The sequence below is a fragment of the Talpa europaea genome (assembly GCF_964194135.1).
Source record: "Talpa europaea genome assembly, chromosome: X".
Classification (NCBI taxonomy): domain Eukaryota; kingdom Metazoa; phylum Chordata; class Mammalia; order Eulipotyphla; family Talpidae; genus Talpa; species Talpa europaea.
Window position 1 is genome coordinate 11411607 of NC_140081.1, and position 10451 is coordinate 11422057.

Below are 10451 nucleotides of genomic sequence, written 5' to 3' on the forward strand. Positions count from 1 at the left end.
TTGCCCCTTCTCTTCAATACCGATTGCTAAAAGAAGCAGACACTGATTAGGAGAGAGGGAAGTTTAAGGCAACTGGAAGGGAAGGGACAAGAAGCTGGCCGAAGACTGCCTCTGAAGGGAAGACAGGATTTTGGCGACCCTTGCTAAGCACATTCCCTGGAGTCGAGCCATAAAGTTTTAGAAAAATAATTATGGTAAATTAAAAGGAAATTAGATATTGGATCTCCGACTAGGACTGTCTTGACATACTTCTCTGATTCATGCACCAGATGTTCTCTGCCAGTGAACTATTGTCTGGGCATCCGAAGGAGTTAGGGTTTTATTGTGAAATTTTCCTGGATTAGTCAAGGATTTTATGTATATAAAGTGGTACTGTTTGCGCTTCTCTCTATTGCCCAAAGTTTCTAGAGCTTTTCACCAGCCACACAGCATTGGCCTCGTATTTCCAGTTTTTCCATTTATGAGATGGGCTTGGGCATGACAAATCAAGCTCAGGATTCATGAATTACCCTGAAGTTTATTTACTGCCTTTCCTCAATGAAGCTTAAAACATAGCACATAAATTTTATCTTATTTAGCCCAAGAGCATCCCTAGGAAGCAACTAGGAGCTGTGACTTGCCACACAGGTTATGCTTGTGCCAGAGAAGCGGACAGCTTTGAGATCGCTTGTCAGATATCTCACAGTCTGGACAGGTGAGTCTGCTTCTTGGGCTGCCCATGTTTGTATTAACGTCCAGCCCTTAGTTTCCCCCATTTCTAAATACATTTAGTATTTCTGTATTTCTATAATCATTTAGCATTTGATAGGCTTCTTCCTTGATATTTTTCATATAATGCTTCAATTGCATATTAAATTTTGGAAGGAAATGCAATTATCTCATGCAACAACATTCTTGTTGCTAGTGGTGGTGCCCCACTGATGGAAGAAAGGTGTTCTTGGATTATGTATTTTCTATCTAAAATGGCCATTGTATTTTCTTCCCCTACTTGTGAAACAATATGAGCAATATTTGAAGGACAATAAAATGTTGGTTGAAGATTTTCTGTTTCTCTCTTTTTAGAAGAAAATGAAATTTGCTACATCTATTAACATATTCAGTTCTGTTTTAGACAATAATATTTGCCCCCAAAGTATGCAAAGAACCATTGTAAACAAACTTTGTTGGTTTAGGAAAGTGGCATTTGAATGCAGTAATTTTCTCTGTAGACAGTGGGAGATTGGCGAGGTGGTCAATGTATTCCAGAATGTAAGTCAGCAGGTGTGGTTTCTTGCTTTTGAAATAATATTTCTATTGATGTAAAGAAAGCTCTCTGAGGAAATTATCAATCAGGATAGGTCTGGTCTTGCAAAAGTGAATATGAACACCCATTACTATTAAAGCAAAGAATTGCTCTGTGCTAGCCCCTTTAACGATTGAGTCAGTTTATCGTCACTGATTTAGCACTCAATAACCTGTCAGCCATTAGGTTGTATGTAGGGGGATCACATACATTCTCTGGCCCTCGATGTACAGTGTGGTGTAACATGGGAGAGGGATATGTGAACTGTTAGAATTATCCTGTGGTGTGACAAATGTGATTATCTAGAGGGACATCAGGTGGAGGTTGGATACACAGAGAATGGATTATTTCGTTCTCCTTGGGGGCACATCATCGCTACTCTCTCTCTCTCTCTCTCTCTTTAAAGATTTATTTATTTATGCATACAATAGTTGGGGCACAGGCTAGAGGTGTGGGGGATGAGGGGACCCACCAGAGACAGAGTGGGGAGCAGAACAGGCAGTGACTGAAGCACACTGCTGAGGGGACAGCGGGCCAGTCAGGAGAGGTCTGCTGCACCATGTGGGTAGCTCCCTGGCTGGGGATTGAACTTGTGCTGCAGTGGCTGTGGATAGCTTCATAGGTTGTGGCTACAATGGTTAGATACAGGTCTAAGTGGACCTGGCCAAATGTGAAGGTGGGTGATGTTTCCAGCGGGCTGTAAGGTATTTGTGTGTCCCTTAAGTCCAGTGGCTTCCTTTGTTAATTAAGGTCACACTTGTTGGAACAGATAACCTCAGTGACGTAACCCAATTTATTTCTTGTTTTGGGTACACGCCCAATGGGTATTACCGATCGGTGAGCTTCTTTCCTCCCACTGGTACTTTGGGGACAGAGGTTACTTCCGCCATTTTCAACACATGAACACACGCTCACCTCACAGGAAGCTGGTGGAGGGGAGAAGGCCACGGATGGTATTGAATGGTAGGTCCGGTCTGGTCCTGGAAATTACCTGTGTTACTTCTCGGGCTCCATTGCCTCGACCTCAGTTGTGTTGCCAAACCTAACTTCTCGGGGTGGGCGGGCAGGCTGGGCATGTCCTTTAGCTGTGTGTTCAGAAAGGAGAGGAAGCAGGCTTGGCTCCCATCTAGCAACGCCAGCTACACTTTCTGAAGTAAAATTCAGGGCAGTAACTTTGAGTTCTTCTGAATTTAGGAAATTGCTTTTGAGCACAGCACAATGAAAATTTAAAATGTCATTGGTAGCCTGCAGTTTATTCTGTAGGAGTCTTTTTAATTAACAGCTTAATTGGATAATTTAATCCCCTTTAGAATTGGAGATATGAAAATGAAAATGAGATACTCCCCGCGATCTGACAATACCGTGCTTTAATAAACACACCAAAGTAAGCCTGGAAATGAGCGCCCCAAAAGCATTACCATAATTTGTGATCAGTGAAAGAAAACCTGATCTATAATTTTAATTATTTCCAAATGGTTCAGATACATGTTTCATTTGAATGTGTATTTTGTTTTGTTAATTGTCTCTATTAGGAAGATAACAGAATGTAAGACTCTGTGGCTGTGCCGTGGATTTACAATATGTTCGAAAGTTTTAAAATACATCCCATGGAGACAGTAAATAAAATATCCTATGGCATAAAATTTATGCTTTATCTTCTAGCATCTTTAGAGAATTTATATAAAAATTGTTTTCTCCATTGATTAGGGGGTAAGGAATGCTACTCGCATTCTTATTTTTTGTTTTCTTCACTTGAAAGAGAAATTGAAGCTCAGAGCCCAAGAAAGGAAGGTGAGTGTCCGTGCACAAGCCACAAAGTACTGTCCGAATGATTTCGGGAGGGAGACTCCACTTGACGTAGCAAGAACGCAATGATTAAATTAAAATCCCCAATTTAAAAGCTACTTCCAATATCGATGCTGCCCATTGGGCTGAATTGTCCGCACATGTCCTAGACAAAAAAAGAAGTATCCATTGCCATTTCAAAGTATACTCCATCAATTTCCAAATTGATTTAGAAGTCAGTGGACTCAGTGCCCTGTGAGGGGTCACACAACCCACCCACCCCAGTGACATTGGAGGAATGACAAAAAGAGCCCGGAGCATATTCCAAAAGTAACCAGATTTTCAACTGATATTTTTATTTTTATTTATTTATTTTTTAAAGCAATGCTCTTTTTTTTTTAAGATTTGTTTTTTATTTATACAATAGCTGGGGTACAGGCCAGAGGTGCAGAGGGTGAGAGGATTCACCAGAGACAGAGTGGGGAGCAGAACAGGCAGATGGACCAAAGACACTGCTGAGGGGAGCAGGGGGCGAGACAGGAGAGGTCTGCTGCGCCATGTGGGTAGCTCCCTGGCCGGCTGGGAATCGAACCTGCGCTGCAGAGGCTGCGGACAGCTTCACAGCGCTGTGCTCAACCCACTGCACCACCGGGGAGGCCCTCAACTGATATTTTTAGATGACTCCTCTCCCCCCACCCCACCCCAGTAAGACATGTGGAAAATGGGCTTCCATTTTCTTGAGACATACTATGTCCTAGCTGCTCTGCCAGGGTCTTGATGCATTACAGCCAATCCTTGCAATAATCTTGCAATATGTATTGCTGGCCCCACGTTACAGGCTTGATTTGCGAAGACTACATTGGTCATTGGAGGAGCCAGGAATAAAGTCCGTTCTGTCTGGCTTGAGAGCCCCTGCTCTCATTCTCTGCCGGGCACACAGAACAACGTTCACGAACTTGATTGATTTTGACCTGTGACTTATTGAAATTTCACATTATGTTCCATCTGTTAGGAAAAATGTGAAGGAATCAGTTTCTAGGTATTTGTACTTGATATTAGTTCCATCTCGAGTCCTTCACAAAGCTCTCCAGAACCTGCTCATCACCAATGATGCCGGCCACCATTTAGTGAGTGTGGACATGTGGCAGGCATGCATCGAATGCAAAATATTACCTAGTTTGATCATTGCAACAGATCTGATACCTATTATTATCATCCCCATCTCCCAGGTAAGGGTGCCAGGGATTGGAGAGGATAGGGACTTGCCCACCATCATTTAGCTAGTGTGTAGCAGGGCCAGATTTGTGTCCAGTTTTGTTTCAATGCTCCGTCAGGCAGACATGTAGCAGCTATGGTGATCCTGGATTTCTGGGCAGGAATACCCTCCTATTTCCCTTAGTAGACGTCCCCTAAATTTACCAGTATTCAACCCTCTGATTGCCCATGCCCTCTCTGTTTTGTCTTTTGGAACTAATCTGTCTCCAGGTCACTTCCTCCAGAGAACAAAACCGTTGTGGTCCTGACTGTGGGTGGTGAGGGCGATTAACTTTAGTTACAGACTTTGAAGCTATTACCTGCTTTGTAGATGTTTCAGGCCTTCTGACAATCAATCCTTAGGAAGAATTTCCAAGGCCTGAGGCCTTCTGGCATTCCACAGGGTTCTAGCTATGTGGGCTTATGCCTTTAAAAATATTTTTAGTATCCTTTTTGTGAGAGAGTAGATTGATACCCCGGTTAACTGGAAGTTTCCCTTTTGTTTTCTAATGGGAAATAAAACAAAAATTTATTTTGAAAGAAATACTATTGTAAATATATTTAGATGCTGAATTATTGCCTTTACCCAGCAATTTTTGTAACTAAAGAGTCTAAAGCTTCCTTTAAATGGCCTGAATATTGGGAGGTTTTATTTTATGCAGAAACCAAACCTATTTTTTCTTGTTTATTTTAATAAAACAAGCAGGCCTGAACACTTAGTATTTTCCACGTTTCCTAAAGTCATATAACTTGATCTTTGGAGAATTCATTTGCGATGAAAGGAATGTGTCTCTACCCACCTTTCAGAGTTGCCTAGGAATGTGTGTTGGAGAACACTACAGTGGATTTGTCACAAAGACTAGAGGAAATTTTTACGTATCAACACGGCCCAAGTTCAGTCCTTGGAGATTCACATTTCAGCTCTCATTTGCACACACACACACAGGCTCCAGTGCAGATTGAGTTTGAGTTAATGCACATAGCTTTTTGGGAAGAAATCAATCAAAAGCCATTTTAAGCACAAATGATTCTTTAGGAACTGAAAGCTCAGTGCATCAATTTTATTGTAAGCATTGAATAAAAAGCATTTGAAAGCATTCAGCATATTAAAACTACAAACGACAAATGCTAGTAATAATGAGAGTTCTCCCTCACCCAGGCCCACTGCTGATCTGTGTGAAGAAATGTTTATTGCAGACTAAGAACAAAAATTGACTGTCATTTAATGTCTTCCTACAACGCACCAGGCAGAGTGCTAGCTGTCAGATTGCATTTTGATTAATCTGGGGCTTTGGTAACTTTAACCCCAAACCTCACAAATGATATAATAACAACTGCATTGTCATTCCTCTGTTTTCAAATCCTGCAGTGATTTTTCCACTGCACTTGCAAAAAACTCCAAACAATTCACCCTGACCTAAAGGGTCCTGCATGATCTGGCTCTCTATTTCGCCACTGTCGTTCCTCCATTGCTGCTTTCCTAATCACATCGGTCTTCTTTCTGTTTCTCAAGTTTACTAAGCATTCTCCTGCCTTCCTAGTCTCAGGGCCTGCTTCGCTTGCAGTGAACTCTGCATGTCTTCCAGACATTAGGGCCTTGTGCTTCCCAGTCCTTCCCCTGACCTAGCTTACAGTGCCCTGCTTCTCCTGTCTTCTCCTCCCCCTCCCTCTCATGCCCTCATTCTCTGCCTCTCCTTCTTGGCCTTTGTTGATAAGTAAAAATTTCCTCTAGTCTTTGTGACAAATCCGTCCCAGTGTTCTCCTAGACACAGTCCTAGGCAACTCTGAAAGGTGGACAGAAATACATTCCTTTCATCTCAAACGAATTCTCCAAAGGCTAAGTTGCAGAAGCTCAGGCATGCTTGTTTTCTTAAAAGGGGGGGGGGAGGGGCCCAGTGAACTATGGTGGAGGACAATTGGTGCTTTGGTGGTGGGTGTGGTGTGGTCATAGGCATGTGAAGAGGCGTGAACCCATCCCCCTAAATCATATACAGTGTTGTAAGCCAACATTATCTCAATAAAAACTAATGCAATTTAAAAAATAACCAAGGAAAAATTAGGATCGATTTCTGCATGAAATAAAATCTCCCAGGATTCAGATAGGAGCTGCCCTAGAAGGTTGAGGAATAGCAGGGAGGCTGGTGTGGCTGGACCTCAGTGAGCAAGTAAGACTGCAGAACAGGATGATGTAAGCGTGCAAAGTGGCATTCAGATCATCAGTGGTCATGTAAACTGTTACAAGAACCCTTGTTTTCTCTCTGTGTGAGGTGGGAAGTCACTGGAGAATTTTGAGAAGAGAGGTGATAAGAACTGACTCATGATTTCCGGGATGATATTGGCTGTGTTGAGAGTAGACTATGGCTGAACCAGGGAAGAAGCAGGAAGACCAGTTAGGAGGCTCTTGCAATCGTCCAGGTGAGACATGACAGTGGCTCTGGCCAAGAGCGACGCAGGGGAGGTAATGAATGAATGAGCAATGAGAAACTTTAAGAAAGAAACTCCTCTGTAATCCTATTATTGACACTTTAAAATTTCCAATTATCTCTTTTGTATCTATCATTTTCTATATTGCCCCCTGGATTCATGCTTAGTTATATGTAAAATTTCATTCAGCACATAATATGCCTTCACATGATTTTTTTATTTAATAGCATAATCGTGCAAGCTCAGTGTTTCATAATATTGCATTTTTAATGGCAACATAATATTCTCTCTCTTTCTGTGACTTATTCGATCATTTTTTATTGTTAGAAAAAATTATTTCATTTTTAAGTATCGTAAATAATAGAGACAAATAGCTTAATAGTAGTCTTTTGTTTTTCTCTTGTTTCATAGAATAGAGGTTAACACAGGGTTCTCTGGGAATAGGACTGAATAAAAATATTTATAGAGCTAAGCAATGAAAGAATTACAGTATCCTCAGATGTGAAATCAAAATAATAATAAAGAATGATTAAGGCAGAGAACTCAATAGGAAGTTGGGCCGATTCCTTGAAGTTGTTCACAAAAGAGGAATTTGTCCAACAAATACATGAAAGGTGCTTAACTTCACCAGTCAATAAGGAAATGTAAACTAAAACCGTGGTGTGAATCATCTACATACTCCTTCCCCATATAATGGCTAAAATAAAAAGGGATTTAGACCAGCAGAATTCTCATATGCTGCTGGTGGGGATAGGACTCAGCCGTTTGGGAAAACTATTTGGCAGTATCTCCCAAAGCTCAATATACTCGTAGTCCATGTCCCAGCAATTCCTCTTTGAGGAATTAAGTTGCCATCTTAGTGGGTTGAAAAGGGATGAATATTGGCAATTCGTTTTGTTCAACCTTATGAATATCTGTCAGAAATGTACACATGTTAACTAAAAGACATGTAAAAGAATGTTCATAGAGCACTGTCCCAAGCTGGAAAGTATCCAAATGTCCATCGACGGTAGAGTAAGTAAAGACGGTAGAGTAAGTAAAGACTTGTTACTTGACAGTAACAAGAACAAGCTACATGTACACATATATGAGCCTTTCTCATAAACATAATGTTGCACAAAAGAAACCAAACACAAAAAACACCACACATTAGATTCTACTTATACGAAACATGAAAATATGCAAAAACAAATGATACTATTAGAAGTCAGGGGAATGATTGCCCTTTGAAGATTAGTGTCTGGAAGTTCACACAAGGGGGGCTTTTGAGGTGCTAATAATAAATACTAAGTTTCTTGATCTGAATGCTGTTTGAATGACTTGTGCACCTTTATATATGCATATTTCATGATAAAGTTTTTAGAAATCAACAGTAAAATACAATAAAGTCCAAGAAAGTTCTATTTTCCTCCTATAATAACTACTTTGTTGGGTTTTGAAGGAAAAAATTAATATAAAAGTCTCAAAAGTCTTTTCTGCACCCATTTTGGGCTCTTGCTTTGGGTAATCATACTTTTGGGTAAGCCTGCATTTGTTATAAGAATGTGTGCAAGGGCCCAGACTGGGCATGGGGTCTATCTACAAAGTCTTCTTAGAAACATGAGGCTGGACCTGCGTTTTGTCACATTCACTGGAGACTGCCAGGGGAGCACGCAGAGAGCAGCGCGTTCCAAACAGAAAGGTCAGGCTTCTGGAAAGCATGCAGATATGGGAGGAGCTGGAACCAGCTTGCTAGAGCTAGAGCTTGAAGAGTGGCAGGGCGGGGGTTCGTGATAAGCACCAGTTTGGCAGATCCCAGAAGAGAAGGGACTTGAGGGGTCACGCTGCTGAGTTTGAACTTGATCTGTAAGACATCTGGAAGCTACTGAACAATTAAACTGAACCAGCGACACAATTAGATTTCTATTTAATGAAGAGTAAGCCGGTGATGGTGTGCAGAACACTTGGAGAGGGATAAGACTGAAACCTGGGGAACCAGTTATGAGACCACGACAGTGATCCCTGGGAGACATGAGAGACGTGGTATGGGGTGGAGAAGCAGGGACAGATGTGAGAGCTACCACGGAGATAGAGTTGTTCCGACTGGACTTGGCAAGTGATGGGTTTGGGATTGATATGTAGACATGACACATTTATTTTTCTAGTATACAGTGGCAGAACCTTTAATAAATGATGAAACACATCTAGCCTTGTCCTTGTCTTTCTTTCCCCCTTTAACACGTTTTTACAGTTCTATTAGGTAAAGGACGGTGCTGTGACAAACGAGGAGCTTACCAACTACTTCCCATTGCTTCTTAGAATGAAAACTCAGTGACACATTTCAAATTTTTTCCAGTGGATTATCAGGTAGTTCATCTTATGCAACAACATGCAAACTTCTTGATTTTGCCAAATGAGTCAGTTGAGAGGGAAAAGGTAATTTATCTGAGGAGCCCTGTGTTAATGCCATTCTGGAAATAGAAAAAAGGTGGTACACACACTGTCATATACTATTGTACTCAAATATTTGTGCATGTGTTTATATGAAAATGGAGGTACAAAATATGTATACATATATGAATGAATATAAATATGTATTTATACAGATGCATATGTATGTCTAGACGTACATGCAGACATGCATGCTAGAAACTTCCATAACTATGAGATACCCTTGAGATTTTAGATATAAAAATTACGTATATGGAATAACAAATTTTAATTTAATTTTCCCTCTCTTTTTAAGGATTGTATTTGGGTGGGGGAGGATGTAGAAGATATTTTCCTTAAATTACCTCATTGCATTTCCTTCCTTTCAATTTTGGTTTTTATAAACGGGAACACTGCATTAATCCATTCTAATTAAAAACCAGCCATGCAACCCTTCAGTTAAAAAAACAATTTTTAGTCTGCCTAGGATATCATTTAGTCAGAAATTGCCTCTATAGCTTTTGGAATTATCACCACCGCGTGCTCTGGTGACCACCAGGGCAACAGCTTTCCTAGCTGACTTTAGTCTAAAAATACCAGGAATTGGCCAAGAGCCTTTGCTCCGGAGCAGGGTTCAGAGCGCCTCGCGGGGGCCTGACGGAGCGTGCCAATGTTTATCCTACAGTAAAAGAAGAGTGGGAGCGATGGAAGGGCTGACAAGGAAAGACCTAAGTTCACCTCCGGCTTGTCCACAGCACGCCTGTTTGCCTTCCAGCTGCCAGAGGAGCTACGCTGTCCTTAGCTATCTCCTGCCAAGGTAATTACACAAAACCCCATTTCCGCACTTGTCCAAGGACTTCTGTTATCTTCCGTAAATCGCCCATTGCTAAGCCCTTGGCCAGATGGGGAGGACAAGCAGGCCTCCTCTGTCCAGAGCCTCCCTTCTGTACCTACCGATGATTATCTCCCATTAGGCCACACTCCGTCCCCTCCTCCAGACCGAAAATGTCCATCTTCAGCTCTTTTCCTTGTCCTGTTCCTTGCCGTTTCTGTAATATCCTTTTAACTCCTGCCAAACACTTTTCAAAAATGGACCTAGTGCTATGTAAAAAGCCCAGATAATTCTGCTCTCCAACGGATGGGAGGAAGGTAGAGCTAAACAGGCCTGCAAAGGCCACAGAGAGCAGAGACTGACAGTCTCTTCCCCAAGGCTGTGGAGGACAGTGAATAATCCAAAGTGGCATCCCCCAAACACAAAGCCAAGTTTAAACGCCTTTGCTGGTTCAAAAGCCCAGGC